This window comes from Cnephaeus nilssonii (genome assembly GCF_951640355.1).
Source record: "Cnephaeus nilssonii genome assembly, chromosome: 11".
Classification (NCBI taxonomy): domain Eukaryota; kingdom Metazoa; phylum Chordata; class Mammalia; order Chiroptera; family Vespertilionidae; genus Cnephaeus; species Cnephaeus nilssonii.
Window position 1 is genome coordinate 47,851,117 of NC_137082.1, and position 20,049 is coordinate 47,871,165.

The window sequence follows — 20,049 nt, forward strand, 5'->3', positions numbered from 1 at the left end:
CAATAAAATTTCAAAGTCATCTATGACTTTATGTCAATGAATATTGTATTTCCTCTGTTTACAAAGGTGCTATTTTTCTGCCTTTAATTTCTCTTGAGTTAAGTGCAATTGTCTCAAAGTCCCCAAATCTGTCATTTTTCAAATTTTGCTCAGTAAATTTTGCAGTTTAAAAGTTATTTTGTTTGCAAGTTTGAGAGCAAGATGCTATTTCTCAACGCCCAGAATTCTTGATCACATATGGTTCTAGCTGGATACATTTGAGTTTTCAATTAGGTATGTAGGCATAGTAAATTATGCATTTATATTACCTGTAATGCTGAATATCTGCACCTTGAGATAATGGTTAGCCCCTGGTGATAATTACACAACAGATGGTTCTTCCTGAAGCAGAACAACACATATCATGCAATTTAGCCATGAAGAAAATGAAGAGCGAGGCTATAAAAATAAATGGAGATAGGCAACTGATTAAGTGCAGAGCGTAGCAATATGATGCGTCAGACACAAGCAAACATTCATTTTTCCTCCTGTAAATTTGGTTGATTTTCATAGCAACATCATCAGTAAGGATTTAAACAAACCCATTCTGGTTGTGTCTATCTTCATATGCAATGTGTACTTGTGAAAAATCAAATATTTGTTTAATCTAATTTTGCCAGTTTTCAAAATATGATCTTAACTATTTTAGGTTACTGAAACATAACCAATACCTTTTTAATGGAGGGGACTCAAAAGATCTTTCTTTTACCTGAAAATGTTAAATTTTCAGGTAAAAGCTCTTTTTATCAGCTTTATTGAGAAATAATTCACATACCATAAAATTTACCAAAGTATCCAATTTTATAGTTTTCAGTAGTTTTTATGTTCAACACCCCAAAAGGGAGCTTGAACATTAGTAGTCACTCCTCATGCCCCAGAACCATTCAACACTTTTCCCTTCCCATCTATAGACAAGCAATCTCTATAGATTTGCCTATTTTATACTGCATATAAATGCAATCATACAATATGGGCTCTTTTTAAACTAACTTCTTTAACTCAGCATAATACTTTCAACTTTTATTCATGTTATGGCATGAATCACTGCCTCATTTATTTTTATGGATGAATAATTCTCCAATGTATGGATAGACCCAACTTTGTGTATTACTTAGTTGATGGACAATTTTGGCTATTATGAATAGTACTCATATGAACATTAGTGTACAAGTTTTTGTGTGGACATAGTTTTCATTTCTTTTGGGTACTAGCTAAGGATAGAACTGCTGACTCTTATGGTATCTCTAGTTTAAAATTTTGAGGAAGTGCCAATATTTTTTCCCCAAAAGCCTCTGCATCATTTTCTATTCTCACCAGTAGTGTTATGAGTGTTCCATTTTGCTCTTATCCTTGCCAACACTTGTTGTTGACTGTCTTGTGGATTTTCGCCATCCTAGTGAGTGTGAAGTGGTTTGACTTTGCATTTCCCTAATGACTAATTGAACATATTTCCATGTACTTTTATATATTGTGATTATTTGTATAACTTCTTTAGGCAACTCTCTTCAAATGCTTTGCCCATGTTTTAATTAAGTTATTTGTCTTTCTGTTGCTGAGTGTTTGTAAGAGTTCTTTGCATATTTCAGGTACAAGTCCCTTATCAGATATATGAAGGCAAATATTTCCTTTATCCTGTATGCTATCTTTGCACTTTTCTGATGATATTCTTTAAAGACATTATATTCGATAATTTTGGTGAAGCAAAATTATCTATCCTTTCTTTTCTTCTTGCTTAAGTCTTTTGGTGTAGTTTCCATGAAACCACCATCTAACGTATGCCCACAAAGATTGCTCCTTTGTTTTGGTGTAGTTTCCATGAAACCACCATCTAACGTATGCCCACAAAGATTGCTCCTTTGTTTTGGTGTAGTTTCCATGAAACCACCATCTAACGTATGCCCACAAAGATTGCTCCTTTGTTTTGGTGTAGTTTCCATGAAACCACCATCTAACGTATGCCCACAAAGATTGCTCCTTTGTTTTCTTTCTAAGAATTGTGTGATTCAGCTCTTATGCTAAGTCAGTGATCCATTTTGAGTTAATTTTAAAGTACAGCGGGAGGTAGGAGGTCTAACTTCATTCTTTTTCATGTGGCTATCACATTATCTCAGCACCATTGTTAAAAGCACACTCCCTCTTGAATTGACCATTGCATCGTGATATATAGAACTATGAGGTTCTCACATAAGAGTTTATATAGTGAGATTAGAACCTAAGTAGAAAATATGGTGGCTGTGCCCAGTGTTGGCCTTTTTCTTCCCAGATCCAGTCCTTTCCTCACTTTTTTTTTTTAATTGCAACAGAGCTAAGCCTTAGCAATTATGCTGCCCAACTTCGTAGGCCCCCATGGCTAAGTATAGTCAAAGGCAGCAACGGACCATAACAGGGGAGGAAAGGACCAGATTCCACTCAGTCCTGGGCAGCATCTCTGGCTGCAGTTACATTTCCTTTATGTTCCAGGTGTTGATGGACCAAGTGCCCGATTCCCATTTCTTCTTGGTCCTATAAGACTGGCACCACTCCTTTAGTCTAGTATAACTTTGTCTTTCCTGCCCAGGGATGGCAGTGGCTTCTTCCTTTTGTTAATCTCTAGGTAACCTCCTTGTCCCTAATTTGGAGTTTTAGTTCTTCTATGTAATCAATACCTGGTACTGAATTCCTCTGTATAAAGTTCAAGGCCATCCTTATATATGGATAAAATTAAGTCCTATGGAACCAAGTTTATGAGTCTAAAATTCTAAAGTCAAGCCCCCCTTAGCACCTACATTCATTATATTCAACGCTATTAAGTAATTATATTACTAAGTAATTATGAGCACATTAAAAATATACAGTTGAAGGTCACAGACCTTCCAGGCCTGCTTCATTTGACAGTTTACTGGACATGTGTTTTGTAAGTGAACATTATATTGAATACTAAATATGCAAATTATTTTTTTAATCATTGTTCATTTGGTTAATAAGCTCAGAAGAGATAAGGAAATATCTCTTCTAGGGATACAGCTCTTCAGTTTAACATATATATTTTTTTACTTAATAGGAGTATGTGTATCAACTTTAATATGCACATTTTTCATGTCAAAATGTGCTGGTTTTATTATTAATAAAATTATATTTTATTATGATATGTACATAATATATAAATGTATGGAAGAAATAGGAACTTCACATGATATTGTTAACATAAAAAAAACCACATTGAAACCTGTAAAGAATTTTTGGAGTTATTTGAGCCAAACTGTCGACATATGCCAAGAAGCAGAATGTCAGGTCAGCATGTGAGCCCTTTCGTCCACACTATTTAGTTATGAAATTTATTACAAGTTTAATATAAGGTATACAGTGATTTTCTTCATTTTTACTAATTTAATGTATTTACTTCTCTTTTCAATTGTTTAATTTTCATTTTTACATTTAATTTCTATATTATCTTAGAAACATAAAAATACCAAAAAAATTTTTTTCTCTATAAAATTATTTTAGGTTAATATTTTTTGTAAAAATTATGAAAGGGAATGGTGATTATTATAATTATTATCATAAAATCTGTGACCTTAATTTGATATTAGAATTCAAAATATAAAATTACAGCTTTTTCTTAAGGCTATAAATTTTAATACAGGGGCACAATTACTTTTTCTATTTTATTTTTCAATCTTAGTTGACATACAATATTATTTTATATTAGTTTCAGGTGTACAGCACAGTGGTTAGACATATTTATAACTTACGAATCTTTCTTTTTCCCCCAGTAATTCTTTTGTAGATAACAGTAGGCAGCCTCAAAAAATAATCATTGACAATTGCTTTGCAAAAATTGTTCTTAGAAACATTTTCATTACAAGTGTTTTTAAACACTCCTCTACATGCATTGCAGAATGGGTATAACAACTGACTATTCATTCAATACTTCATTCAATTTATACCTCTAGAAATATATTAGGAAAAAGAATAATTTAGAAAAAAAAGAAGTTTGTTTTTAATTCCCCCATCAACCTACATAACTAAGATTTAAAGAAACTTTTTTTTTCCAAAAAACATTTAAACCTATTTGATTTTATACCTTTAAATATAACCATTAAAATATACCATCAAAAGAAACTTAGCAGCAAGTCTTGCTGGTATTTTCCCACTGGAATATAAGTGTAACAATAATGATACATTTGAAAGCCACTATCTTTTTTTTTTAATGGATCAAATGATCATTTTGCATTTGAACTTGCAGTTGATTAGAAATGCATTCAACTGTTCATTTGGTGAATAAGCTCAGAAGAGATCAGGAAATAACTGCTTTAAAAGCACTAGTAGTGGTTTCATTGAACTCAATAACAGGTTTATAAACCATTAATTTTATAACTCAATCACATCTTACAAGATGCTCAAAGATTTTAAAGAAGTGTGACCACTGCATTTAGGAAATATCTGATCCCACCTCTGCCACCACATGGCTACTTTCCCTCCATCAAATCATCCCCCTGCCCCCCTCGATTCCCTTACCTTAAGTGAAAGATTGAACAACAAATTTAATTTTTTTCCTAATTTGAATCCTTTTATATCCCACTAGACTTAGCTGTGCTAAAAAGTTATTGGTTAAAGAAATCTCTGAAGCAGAGACTCTTCAGGTGATTTTCTAAGCTAGATTCTTAAATTCATCCATTTAATTTATCCATAGACCCACCTGAGTAAAATCTATACTCCTGACTTTTCTGCTTCCACTTTTCCCATTGTGTGGTATCACACTAGGAGCAACATGTCTCCTTTTGTTATTTTTAACTAGATTTTTTTGACTCTCCACTTAAGCCTCAGATGGAAATTCTTACTCTGACTAGAAATGTTTTACTATTTATCTTTCACTCTGCTTAGAATAGTTGTAATTACATTTTGAGCTCTTGGACTTTCAAAAATATTTACTAATCACCAAATATGTCTGAGGCACTAGCGACAAAATTTAAAAACAAAATAGTGATAGTTTTTTTGGTATCATGAGCTTAAAGCCTAATATTTGTGTAATAAATGGTACTTGGAAGCTATGATACCTACTCTAGAAGTCAAAGACTAGAGGAGTGATGTCCTTGAGGAGTGATAATTGAGCTAAATTCTAAAGGAAAAAGAGGAACTAACTAGAGAAAAAGGGGGAGAAGTCATTCCAGGAAGAGGAAGTGAAGGGCAGAAGGTCAAGAACTTCAGTGCCTTGTGTGGCAACAGCACAAAAATAAGGACAGCTGCACACATTATGATGCCACTAAAGGCAAGAACCTTGAGGGTCTCATAGGACATGTTTAATATTTGGGTCTGTAAGAGCAGAGAAAGTGATCAGGTAGGGAGATACTGGCTGATGCTTGAACTTGCCAAAAATCAGCCTTACTGAATTAGAATGGGTGTGTGAGGGTTTTCCACTGTCCGGGTGGGAAATCATGGTAACTTGACTAGAATAGGACAGTTTACATGGATGTATGGAGAGCAATTCTAGGAAGAAAAATTTATAGACAGAGAAGAAACTATCAAGGCCCCTTTGATAAAGTCCTTCTTGTGACTCATTGTCTCTAGATGGGACGGCAAACGTTTGTTTAGGGAACATGAATTCTTCTCATCTCCCTGTGAATTGTCTTACTTTCCTTTGAGGTCCCAGATCTTGACCTCCTCCATAATCCGGATTGACATCTATACCTCATTTTACATTACTGTCTTTGGAATTTTCATGCTTCTGTGAATTCCCCGTGCATACACATTACACTTGATTTTCTCCTGTTAATCTACCTTATTTTATTTTAATGCAACCAGCCATAAAAACCAAGAGAGAAACGGGAATTCTCCCTTCCCCCACATCTTTAAATTGAGTATCTCATTACTGTTCTAACCAAGCTAGAATAGCTTAAGGGTGAACTCCTCTCTTAGCTTTTTCTCTCATGCCCTCCTGAAACTGACTACTTATGAATGTCACCTCCTTTATCCTGTACATCTACCAGTTCTTCCGAAATATTTTTCCATAAAATTATTTTTTAAATTTAAATATTCTTTCACAGAGCAATCCTATTATTTTATCCAGAATTCCTCTCAGAATTATGCTTCCAAAGAAGCAAAAGTCCAGGACACGTGGATAATACTTATACGAATGTTAATCATAGCGTTATCTGTAGAGGTAAACAATTGAAAATGATAAGGATTTATTAATAAATTTGTTTAATAAATGTAGCCCATTCCGACAATGGAAATTTAAGTAGTCATTACAATCAGTGCCTTGAACTATTCAGCTGACAGGGCTATGGAGGTGGGGGTGGCATTCCATGATGTATTAAGTGAGAAAAACAAGAGGTAGCAAACTGTATATACAGTATATTCTCACAGTTACACACAATGAAAAAAATAACCTTATACACAAGCTGGTCAGTACATTTGTGTATGTGTTTGCACGAGTACTGGAGAAGATGCCAAAGGCCATAGCAAAAATGTGTGTGTGTGTGTGTGTGTTTAATTGATTAGAAGTTTGGCGGGAACCAGGGCAGCTTCAGAGAGGCAGGTGGTGGGAAAGATGAAAAGAAGGCAGTTCTGACTTTAGACTTTTCCTGTAGTTCCCACAGTATCTAGCACACAGAAAAATGGTGCAGGAATACAGAGCATCGTATTTAGGTTAACTGTGGAGTGGGAGAATTCTATCCACAGTATTCTAAATGTGTGCATGTCCGTTATGCACGTAGGGAAGTACTCCCTGGTGACAAGGATAAATGTAGACTGATTTTATTTTAAAATAGAAATAGTCTAAAATGTATTTTTATATCTTGGTTCGAATTTGGCATCTATAATGAATTATTTTCTAGAGAAAAATAATATTACAGCTCGGCCAAATAATTTAGTTGTGGAAAAGAAACCCCTTAGGGACCAATTAGCTTTGCCCTGTTGGATGGTGGAAAATTATACCATGAGGCTGGGACAGTCCTGACTTCCTCACCAATATTGGGCACAGGGGACAGTTGGTGAGAGCATAAGCCTTGGCACCAATCCTTCGCCATGAGATGAAGAGGAGGAGGAAGGAGAGACAGAGAAAGGGAAATCAAAGCAGCCCACCATGATGAGGCTCAGGGTGAATGACTATGGAGTGCTTCAGGTGTGCCAACCAGAGTCTTCGAGAGACAAACGTATGTTATTTCATTTTACCTCCCAAATAAAAGTGGGAGTGGATGCTATTCTCTTACCTATTTTTGTAGATGAAGAGACAGACTGTTTAGTGTAAGTAACTTGCCATACTTCACAGTCAGTAAGGACTAGAACAGGTTCCCAGGCTGCTGATTCTAAAATCTGTGAATTTGACCACTACGCCATCTGATACTTCCTATATCCCTTTTGTGTGTTTTCTGAGCTGCTCCTATAAATTTTTAAACTAGTTTATTGGATTTTTGAAGTTTATGGCTTTGGATTTTTTCAATGGTCCCAAAACTATGTTCTACACCCTCCTCCCTCACCCCCAGCAATAACTACTCTCAATGTTTTGAGATATATATTCTTTCTCTCTCTCTCTCTCTCTCTCTCTCTCTCTCTCTCTCTCTCTCTCTCTCTTTTTCCCTCTCTCTCTCTCTCCCTCAGTTGTAAGTGGTTAGAGTTGATAGGTTTTCCACAGAACTAGTTCTCACCCTGCAGGAAGCCAGTCCCCAGAGGTCTGGAGGAACTATGGATACGTGATGGAGACCTGTACTGCTAGGACAGACAGCTCTGTAGGGAAGGAGGGAAGGACCTTGGTGGTCAGGGGACTGTATGAGATCACGTGGTGGGGGTGGCAGTTGACACCAGCATGTGGGAGAAAAGGATTTTGGGTAAACAGAGGAGCCACAGTCTTCTGCATGCTTCCCAAAGGTTAACTTTCACTCGTATGCAGACTGGATCTTCACCTACTATTAAGCTACTGAGTTGACAAACCCAAACTTGAAAACAAGTGGAGAAAACTGAACAGTATCTCTGTCAAGGAGTCCTTTGGGTACATTTTGAGGTTTAGAATTTCCATATGAAGAAGAGGGGAAATCTACCTTTTTTTCTCATACCACTCCATCCAGTCTTAAGGAAATTTATGCAGAAAGATGTCTTCTTTTTTCCCTCCTTGGAAAGTCAAGTGATGGTTTGATGATTTGATTATTTGACTGTGGATGGTGGGCACACAATGGAATATACAGATTCTGTATCATAGAAATGTACACTTGAAACCTATATGACCCTATTAACTAATGTCACCCCAACAAATTTAATAAAAAAGAAAGTCAGATGACAAAACACTGCAATTAAGGCTTTTAAATCCTTGTTCAAAAGCAATAATTAATTTCAAAAGATCAAATATGACCCTTGTATCAAACTTCTCAGTGGCATAATAATACATCACTTTTATCTCTCAGGAACATCACAGTTCTTTTGACAGACTTTGTTACTTCTTTAAAAAAAAGTTCTTTGGGGCATCAGTTTAGTTGTTAGTTAATTGTCATTTTGACTATTTTTCTCTTTTAGTCCCACCTCCATTCACTTGTAAAATGTCATTTGGTTAACATCCACAATGTCACTCATTCATCTCCCAGTGACTCTTCTTCTTCCTTGCAGAAACTCGGGGCGGGGGGGAAAGGGGGGCCACAGTATCCTCCCTCCCACTGTCCTCTCTGTCTCCATCTTTTCCTATTCTAAGCCTACATTCCCAGAGCTGGCTGCCAGATTAATTTCCTGAAGAGCATGAATTATTATACCACTTCCTTGTTCAAAAATATTTAATGTCTCCCCATTGCCTATAGAATGATGCCCATATATATTAGTCATTCTTGTGTGCTGTACTCTGAACCCAAAACCCCATTTAAATGGTTTTCTCATTATTTGCACTTATACAGCACAGACACTGGTCCTACTGAACTATAAGCTATTTAGAATTGAAAGTAAAATTTCCCTGTCTGTGTGCTTTTACTCCTGCTGTTCTTTTTGTCTGGGGTATCTGTTTTTCTTTTGCTTAAACTGTAATGCAAACTCTTCCTTCTCTCTAGCTCAAATGTCATATTTAACATGAACTTTAATTTACATTTCTAAACTGAAAAGACAGTCTCCTCCTTTGCATTCCCCTGTGCCTCAATCCTGACTCTCTCTAGTGCATAGATCTAGCATTATAAGTAGCCTCTATTCCTGTATACATTATTCAGAAGTGTATTGTAACTTCTTATGTTCATATATTATAACCTGAGAGCTGGAAGAAAATGCCATTTACATATCTGCTTTATTCCTTAGGATCCCAAGCAACAAATTTATTGTGCATGTAATCAGTCAGTGTTTGGTGAGAAACTGGATTAATCAAGCAGGTGAATACACCTCCTTGTAACTACACAGTATGCCAAATCATTTAATTGATGCAAAGAAAACCAATTTGCACCAGTTTTTATACAAAAGACAAAAACCAAAAAGTCTACACTTCCATTATCACTCTACTAGGTTTTCTTTTTTTTTTTATTCACCTGAGGTTATGTTTTGTTTGTTTGTTTGTTTGTTTTTGTTTGTTTGTTTTTTAGAGAGAAAGGGAGAGGCAGAGACACACAGACAGAGAAAGAAAGAAATTGGATGTGAGAGAGAAACATCAATTGGTTTCCTCCTGGATGTTCCTCAACTGGGGATCGAACCCACAACTTTTTTTATTTTTTATTGATTTTTTACAGAGAGGAAAGGAGAGGGATAGAGAGCCAGAAACAGCGATGAGAGAGAAACATCGACTAGCTGCCTCCTGCATACCCTCTACTGGGAATGTGTCCGTAACCAGGGTACATGCCCTTGACTGGAATCGAACCCGGGACCCTTCAGTCCGCAGGCCAACGCTCTATCCACTGAGCTAAACCGGTTAGCGCCCCACAACTTTTTGATGTATAGGACAGGATGATGCTCCAACCAGCTGAGCCACCGGCCAGGGCTTTACTAGTTTTTCTGATCATTGGTCCTGGAAGAAAATCACATCAAACAGGACCTAAGAGCTCTTACTTCAGCCTTTTGCTTCCATAGCTGATTGGATGAAGTTCAAGACCACATTCCGGTGTGACTGAAATCACTGCTAACAGAACGGCCACCCGGCACTGGTGGCTCTCATGAGTGTGACATTTGATGTTCCTGAGTCCAGTCCATTATTTCATTATGACTTAACCAAATTTGTGTCTTACACACATACCACATTCTTGCCTTGGTTTGGAACCTGTAGGCCTGCTTTCTATTTCTGTTTTTGCTTTTAGTTTGAATTTTTTTAAATAGGAATAGAAGTGATTAGCATTGAGCGAGGCAGATATTAACACCTCCAAGAGGACAGTTCCCTCATTTGGAACTAGAGAACTGGGTGAGAATTTGCTTTGGAGTTTGCTTTACTCATTTGCACCATCACTTCTCCGAATCTAAGGTCCTGGTGAAGAGAGAAATAAATGTAAACAAAGGGGATAGAGAGTTGGAAGACAAGTTTGAGGAATAGAGAGCTGCAATTATATGTGGGGCTGAATCCTGGCAGAACCATTTTTTCATAAATAGCTTAGTTTCTTTTTCAGTCAATGGGGATATTTACTGGCCCTGATCTATGTCTTCTGCGTCATGGGAGACTGAAGAAAATTCTGTGTTATGGGAGACTGAAGAAAATTCTGGAATTATTGGAAACGTTCCAGGTATTGTTACTCTTCCTCAAGGTTGGATTTTGTCCCAGTCCAGTGATTACTGAACATTTCTCTCGTGCACCTGGGACAAGAGCAAAAGATCACCTGAAGCCTTCTGTCTTGCGTCTTTTCCTCCTTTCTCTCCCCCTCCCTTTTGCTATCCATTTAAATTTGTGTACCCAGTACTTTGCTGCTCACAGGGCACATAAAATGAATGCGATACCCTTTGATTTTAAAAATTACAGCCTGGAAGGGAAAAATAACCTCCTAGCTCATTACCTGGTAAAAATAAGTTACAGTTAGGCCGTGGCATCTCAGTTGAAGGTGTTGTCTAAGAAACAATCCCGAGAGGCTTGAGCTCATTTACCAAGTGAGAACAATGGGAGAATGTGAGAGCCCAAGGTTTCTCCCCAGCTGAGGTTACAGCAAGATCACTTGGGATATATATATATATATATGACATTTGTATATATATTTGGAATATATGCATACTAGTGCCGAGTAGCTCGCTGCTGCTTACCTCAGCTGGCTGCGGGGCCCACAGCCACTCATAGCTCTCCACCGAAGTAGCTCACTGCTCCGCCCTCCTGTAGCTCTCTGGGGCTCCTAGCTTGCCGCCCTGCCCTCCTGCTGTTTGATCATTACGGGTCACAGCATAACAACCATTTGCATATTACCTCTTTATTATATAGGATTATCTGTATGGATAGATGTGGAATCTTATACTTTTATATATACATGCACTTTCATATGTGTATGTGTGTGTGTGTGTGTGTGTGTGTGTGTGTGTGTGTGTGTGTGTATACAAGAGAAGTAGCAGATCTGGGCAAATAATACCATCAGATAAGAGTTGCATTTGCAATTGATACTCTCATAGTAAACCATTTTAAAATGTCATATCTGTGCAAAGTCTGTTATTATAACAAATCAACTGTGGTGATAAGTATTTAAAAAGGTGAGTTGCCATTGAAGATAGAAATTCCCTTGCTCTGTTTCAAATTACAGAGGATCCTGGGAGGAAATGCACCATTAAAAATGTATGTTAGAACCCTGTGTTTTGATTTCCAAAAATAGATGCTGACACTGTTATTGAGTTAGGAGAAATTTTATACTACAATGAATTACACTTCTAATCAGAGACTTCTTTGTTAGTTTCTTTAATTTTTTAAAAGTTTAATTACGTGATGACTCTTAATCTTTCTGTACATAATGAAATATATTTTCTTCCTCCTATTCTAATTCAACTATCTTTTTTTGTTCTTGGTGAAAAATACTTCCAGAATTCACACTTCAGGGGGACTTGAGACTATCCTGCCTGCATCTTTTTCACCCACTTATTGTTAGCAATGATTAGACCACAGGAATAGGTCTTTCTTCATTGTCACCCACAGGCTTCTTACAAACTGGGATATATATGAAATAAAATGACCTCAATCAGAGAAGGACTACTGTTTAATACAGGGCATATTACTGCATTATCCATATTCAATTTGACTTTTTTACCTCATTTTTATTTATATGTAACTCATAAATTTATGACCTTCTACAATGAGTAATATTGTACCATGTTATTAATATTAATACATTTACTTATATTTTGTTTAAGCTTTGTATTATTCTTATAAAATACCAATTACACTGAATTTCTTAATTTAGTTAATTTCCATTCCCAATCCTTTTCTAGTTCTTGATAGCATAAGCAAGGAGATTCTGAACCCAACATATGTAACCAAAACATGCTACGACTTGCCAAAATGAATATGTCATCAGGCTGGAATTCGGCTGCTGTGGCCAAGATCTGTACTCTGTTTATATGACATAATTTCCTTTTATGATTTCATATTCACTCTTCTGTTTTTTCTTAAACCATGCAAGTAGGTTGTTTTTTTAAATTAATTTTCAGGAAAAGGAATTTAATTCTTCCTCTAATTGAGTTTAGGTTTTTGCTATAAATTTGACGTATTGCTTTCCAAAAAGACATCTGCTTGATTAATTCAGCTTACATTTTGTATATTATAGGACAGGTGTTCCCATGACTACTGGAACAGAGAAGAAAATCTCTATCAAAAAGGTAAATTATTTAATTTATTCTCATATTTCTTAGTGGAATCTTAGCAAAATTTTGTTTCATGAAGCCCAACATATAATTACTTATCTCACTATAAAAAGTTGCTAACATTTTTTAATGCAAATAACTTTTTACATTTATATTGTCTAAGTTGCACTATTACTGTACATTTATTTTTTAAGTATATACACACATTTTACAATAAATTTTATATTTGAACAAATGTTTCTCTTGGCATAACATAATGATTTTTAAAGTAATTATTATAGTTAAAAATGTTATCAAAACTAAAATAGTTTTTTGAACATAAGCCCCTTTTTTATATATAATAATGAATATGAGTGTGTCTTTAAAACCAGTTAAATTTGAAACATGCTTCTCCCATATTAATCTCTCTGATTAGCTTTCTTCATTATTCATTGTGGGGCAAAAGTAGGTTTTACAGTCATTCATATGGAAAATAATGCAATAATGAATGAATAATAATACAAGAATAAACTCTGTGTTTATCATACTCACAACTATAAATGTACTTTTGCCCCACCCTGTATTTTTATTGTAATCACTTTGCAATAATACTGAAATTTTGCAAATACTCAGAGAAAAATCATAATTTGCTTGACCTAGATAACTTTTCAAAAGTATTTGACCAAGAATCATGTAACTACCACTATTTGTTTTAATCCCCAAGTGGAATTAAATAGCACTAAAGTCATGTTGCTGTGTTCCTTGGAGTGTTTAAAATTGTATTCATTTTTGTATATATGTGCATAGGTATACTGTGTATATATATATATATATATATATATATATATATATATACTGTATATATATATATTTATACACACACACACACACACACATATATATACACACACACACATACATCTGAGTATGTGCACTTACTTATTTTACTGTTTAAATTAATATATATGATAAGATAAGCAACAAAACATTAAAAAAAGATTCCTGACTAACAGTATGTATCATAATCATGATTTCAATTACATTCTTTGAGATATGCCAGCTATTCAAATTACTTATTTCCTTACAGAGGACAAATCCAAATGCTCTATTTAGGACTGTGTATTGTAAAATCTAAAATTTTCAGTGTTGCTGTGGCAACTTTGAGCCTCACAGAGCCCAAAAGACTTAGCCAAGAGTCCCCTGCTATCACCTGATCTGCTCCCCACTCAGCAGGAAGGTCTCTCCATCAGCTAGTTTCCCAGCAGCTGGACCACCTGCATCCCACCCAGTCCTCAACCAAATGGGTTTCACGCCCCATTTTGCTCACAAGATTATTTAAACCAAGCAATTTTAACCTCCTGAGAGAACCAAAGGTTACCACCTCTTCTTGTTACTACAAAGCCTGACTCCCCAGCCCTTGATGATTCATTTTGCTCCCAAGTATAACCCTCCCTGGCCCTGGATAGTAGGTGGTGCCCTCCTTTCTGGGCTGTGAGGCTGTGTGATGAATAAGCCACTACCGATCTCAACTGTCCAAAGTCAAATGTTGTAAGTTTGTCTATCTCATATTATTTAGGGTTCGGGATCACTCCTTCACCGATGGGGTGAATAGAAGATGATCAGAACAGACTGGTAAATAAGCCTCTGCATATTTTTGAAAACTTACGCCTGAATAGAGGGCCACCTTACCTGTTCAAGGAAGTGAAGCAAAGGCTCAAAGATAATCCTAAGGTTGCCCCCCCATCTGGCATGACTACCCATACAATACAGTCTCAGTACAGACTGGATGGTCAAAGTCTTGAATTTCTATACTTTGAAACATAAACACAAAATACTTTATCTGAAAAAGTGTAATGTAGGTTGATATTAATTACCTGTCATCACCATACAGGTCATCTCATTGAAGTACTCATTGACTATTTAAATTAGAGCCAATCAGATAGCCTGAGAACTCTCTCAAGGCAGTCGAGGCGCACAGTCAAGCTCTATGTAATTAAATGTGATCACTTGATTTACAGGGTTGCTGGCTATGCCAGCTAAATTTTGGAGGATGTACAAAACGATGATTAATTCATTTTGGAATAATTGATCAGGAGCCATTTTCATTTCCTACAACAATTTATATTATAGGTGTTGGGGAAAATAAATAAAAAGAAACCTGCCAAACCAGTAAATCCTGTCTACAAAGGTAAAAAAGAATTAAACCATTTTATTATCGAATAACCGTTAAACTAGACTGTGATACACACAACAGGAAATCTGATAAAGAGATTGCAAAGACAGAAAGTAATTTCATCCTTTTATATAGCCAGACAGGTACAACCCATTACAAACATGTTCTCAAGATAAATGACGTTATCATCAAGTATGACAAATGGACAGCACCACTAGGTACACATAGTTCATTCTAGGTTCACCTGGCAATTGGGGTTGCTACCTGTGTTACCTACTTGTTTTTACCCAAAGGAAAAATGAAATGTCTCTCATATCTATGGAAAGCAAGTCCTTGGGACTTGGAACCAGATGCCTAGTTGAATCCCCACAGAGACAGGCAGAATGGGGCTTTGTCTTCCTTGATGTTTACATTTCAAAGAGATGGCTCCAAGGCCCATAAGGAAAAGCATTCCTGGGTTATAAAACAAGCAAGAGGCTTATTTAGCTTTCTGAAAAGGGTTACATGCACCTTCAAGGGATGGAGAAAGAATTTACAATTTCTACACATTTTCTAAAGAAAATTCTCTGAGCGAATGGAGAGGGTTGGAAAGTCTCCCTTTTATCACCAGGGAAAATTCTATGCTTTAAAAATGTATTAACCTTTGTATAGGGCAAAACAATGATATGGTTTCTTTTTGCCATGTCTCGAGTATAATAGAGGTGAATGCTTTATCTTTTTTATAGTAGATGGCAGAGGGGGGTCACACAATTAAAGTGCTATCCAATCAGATAAGATAGGTGACAGATCCCCCTTGCCATCTGGGAATTGTTATCTGCTTTCCCAAGATATTATTTCTTCCAACTCTGAACTTGGTAAAAGCCTTTAGGTATAGTTTCAGTCTAATTATAAATATCACCAGATAATCCTGGTCCCATGCAATTCACTGTGTAACTGAACTTTGGCTGTTGTTAGGAAGGTTAGTCTAGATCATACCAGTGCTGAAATCCCAGTAGCTGAAAACCACTTAGTTTCTTCTAGTTCATGTTCCATGTCCATTGCAGGTCAGCTCAGGGGATCGGTTCTACATGGGCACTGGGGAACTCAAGATCATGGCGACCACACAATATTGTAAGTGCACTATTTGGAATACGTGGTCTCCTTATTTGTGGGTCAGAAGAGATAATAAGGAAAGGATCACCTGTCTGCTCTGAAACTATCTGGCTTAGATGTGAGCACATGACTCTGGCCACAGGCCACTGGCTGACACTTGCTCTGTGGCCTCACCTGACGTCTGGCTGGGCAGTATGGTAGCCTGGATGTTGGATCTGCCCAACCCCCTCTCAGTTGCCTTTCTAAGAGCTGCCCAGCCTTGTCCAGCATCCAGCCTCCTTCCCTACAGCAGCCTGTATGCAGTGACTGCTTGATGAGGGTGAGGGGAAAAGGTCCAAGCTGTTTGATTATTCCAATTCTGCCATCTCTGAAGAACCATCACAGCTCCAGAGCCTCACAGGGTGGCTGAGGCCATGAGCATCTCCTCTGTGGACCCTTTCACCCCTTCACTACAGGAACCCATCCCAAGGTACATTTCCCAACAAACTGTGTGCAAGCCAATCTTTGAGGCAGAGTCTGCTCCCCAGGGAGCTTGACCCCATCTATATTACAATCATCAGAGTGCTTCTTAAAAATGCAAATGACTGGCCTTGATCCCAGGCCTGCAGAATTAATATCGAGGGGTGGAGGCTGGAATCCGCATTATTAAAAATCACCCCAGAAAAGTATTTTCCTCATTCAAGTGACACTAGCAATGACAGTTGCAATTACTTTGATTATATACAAAATTGAAGAGTTGAAGGGGGTGGGGAGGTGCTCGGAGAATTAAAAAACCTCTTGCAGGCTCTCCTGTCAAAGTCATTTATGCTAAAATAGAAGATGTCTACAAGTGAACTCAGTGAGTAATAAACAAGCTACTTGCAGAAATAAAGATTTTAAATCTACAGACATGAAATGCAGGACTGTTATCAATTCTATGAGCCACGTTAGCATATGTGAAAATAGTTTTATATCTCACACCCCTGGTGCCTGAAATGTCTCACGGTAGCCACTTCCCTTCCTCAGTGAGCTTCAGAAACTGTGAACCTGAATGGCCAAATGGCCACTGCTGAGCTGAGTCAAATCAGCTTTTGAAGCCATTACTTGACCCTGAGACTGACATTATCAAAGTGGATATGTAACCAAACTCTTTCTTTCACATTAGAGATAAATTAGTTTTTCCATCCTTTTTCTTCTTGTTCAGATCTAAATGGGAACTCCAAATGTTCTTTCTTATTTTATCAAGAATGAACCCCTTGCCCTAGCCAGTTTGGCTCAGTGGAAAGAGCATTGAAGAGTCCCAGATTCAATTCTAGTCAAGGGCATGTACCTCAGTTGCTGGCTTGTCCCTGGCCTGGACCCTGTTGGGGGCTTGTGGAGGAGGCAAACAATCTATGTGTTTTTCTCACATCAATGTTTCTCTTTGTCTTTCCCTTTCTCTTCCCCCCTCTCTAAAAATCAATGGGGAAAAAACATATTCTTAGGTGGTGATTTAAAAAAAAAATGAATGAACCTCTTAATACAGTCAATAATACTGCCACAACTATGTATGTATAACACTTTGTAAAGTGTATGATTATCCAAACACTATGCTGTACACCTGAAACCAAAACAAAATTATTCTGAAAGTAAACTGTAATTAAAAAATAAAAATAGAAATATATTTTTTAAATTAACCTCTTAATGATACACACAAGAAAATTAGAAAATGATAGAACAGAGAATTAAAAGATGTGGGGGGAAGGAGGATTAACCACTTAGGCACTTAGGCACTGTCTTGCTAAGACATGTAGAATGAAGCAAAAGGAAAAAGTGTATGCCTCCTAAACTTTTATCAATCCTCCCATATTTTAAAGCCAAATGACCCCTACAATTAACAGACACACCTACATAAAGACCCACAGTGCTTGTGCAATCTGTTTGTACCCCATTGTTGATGCTGTAACCCTGCCTGGCCTGCTCCAGGGATTACGGGCTAATTTGAAGTGTTCCCCTTGAACACTAGGACAAGCTCAAGTGACTTCCCATTGCGCCATCACTCTAGTTGTTAAAACCAACAAATGACCCATTTCAGTTCAAAATTTTCTCATTGATTTTGAGTTTAAATGTTATATGACACTAGTAGCCCTGCACACGAATCCGTGCGCCAGTAGCTCTCTGCGGGGCCTGGCTGCTCTGCACCCACTGCCCAGAGACTCTCCGCGGTCCAGAGGCCCATCCGCGGCTGAGCGAGGAATGCTTGCCTCATCGCCGGTGCAACGACGCAAGGGTTCCACACCCCGGCCTGGCCAGAGGCCCATCTGCGGCCGGGCACAAGAGGCCCTCTGCAGCCAGGGTGGAATGCTTGCCTCATTGCTACGGCGATGAAGCAAGCATTCCGCCAGGCCGCTCACGCTGCCCGCTCTCAGCAGCTGCTCCTCCCCCCGGGACTGGGCGCCACCATCTTTGTGATGGAGTGATAGTTAATTTGCATATTACCCTTTTATTAGCTAAGATTATTATTTTCTGATTACTGTGTTTTCTGACAGCCCCTAAAAGTATGTATCTGAGAGGAGTGGCTTTCTCCCTTCTCTCATCCTGATCTCAGCTTTTCCACAAGGGATCATTGCTTTTATACACTGGTACTCTCTCAGTTATACATGTGAGCACCCTCTAATTTCTGGCATTTGCCTTATTTACAAACCACAGTGAAGTCTTAGAAAGGACACTGAACTAGGAATAAGAAAATCTGGGTAATGTGTTTGCTCTGGAACTTTTTATCTGTGTGAACTTGGAAAACCATAGACTCATTTAGATTTAGTGTTGTTTTTTTTAATTTATAAAATGGGAATAATTATAGTTTGTGTATTACCCTCAGAGTATTGTTGGAGAATTAGATTAGTTAAGGTGTGTAAAAGCATTCACAATAATGACATTGATATGTGCTTGTTATTTATATTTGTTGGGAACATGTTTGATGAAGGTGTGCATGGAAGAAACATATCCCTGCTACATGGCCAGTGGTTGCTAACTGAAATGTCATCTTCATTATTTCTTCCTCTTTTAAATCCATATGTTCCAATTCTCATGTCTGCAGACCAATAAAAGCTAAGATTTGTGTGCCAGTACTGGAGGCAAGTTTCTGAGAGCGCGCTTCCCTAACCACATATGTCGCCACCTGGAAACTTGTTAGAAATGCAGACTCCCAGACAGCATGGCTTGGGCCAGCAATGTGAGTTTCAGAAGCGCATGATTCAGATGCGTCCCAGTGTTTGAGAACCACTGGGCTGGAAAGGGAGGAAGGAGACTCCCACTGCCACTCTGTCTTCAGAGCTAGAACTTTGATTTTGTTGTTCAGAATTCTCACAAAATTACTCTCTGCCTTTACGTTTAATCATTCACTTCCAGGCCACATCTTGTTTCTTCTATTTTCTTTTTATCTTTACTGAGATATAATTAACAATTAAAATTGTAGGATAGTGAAGGTGTGCAACATGATGAATTGATGGAGGTATATGTTATGAAAGGATTCCCCCTGTTTTATTTTTACTATCCTGTCATTTAATGGTCTGCTTTTTTCCTGTGAAAATGGTTGTTACACAGCAATCACCCAGAGCATTTGGGTAAAAGTAATGATTCCTGGCTTCTGTCTAGAAATAGGAACCTTTGGCAGGAACACCTAAACTGGTCTCAATGAAGTCATTCCTGCACGGCCATTTGAATCATGCAGTTAATAGAGTGAGTTTTTAAAAAGTACACAACAACTGCTGTACACAGCTACAACTTAATTAGCTGTTACTCATCAATGCTTACTCAATGCCTGGTTTTGCTTAATGTGCTTATTCCATAAGAATTTAAATTCTCATTGACAGGATTAGCAGGTTAAACATGGAAGATTAAATACAAGCTATTATGTTTCCTTCCTCCCCCCAAATCCACTGAAACTAAATGAGTGAACAACAGAGACATAATCCCATAGGAAAAAGAGAAATGAAGATGTGGAAACTTTGGATTTTGGAGTATCGATGACAGCTTTTCTTCATAACTGCAGTTCAGAACCATGAGAGACAGTAATAGGGTGGGATCAGCTTTCTTATGGGGAAAAAAAGAAAAAAGCTGTGTTG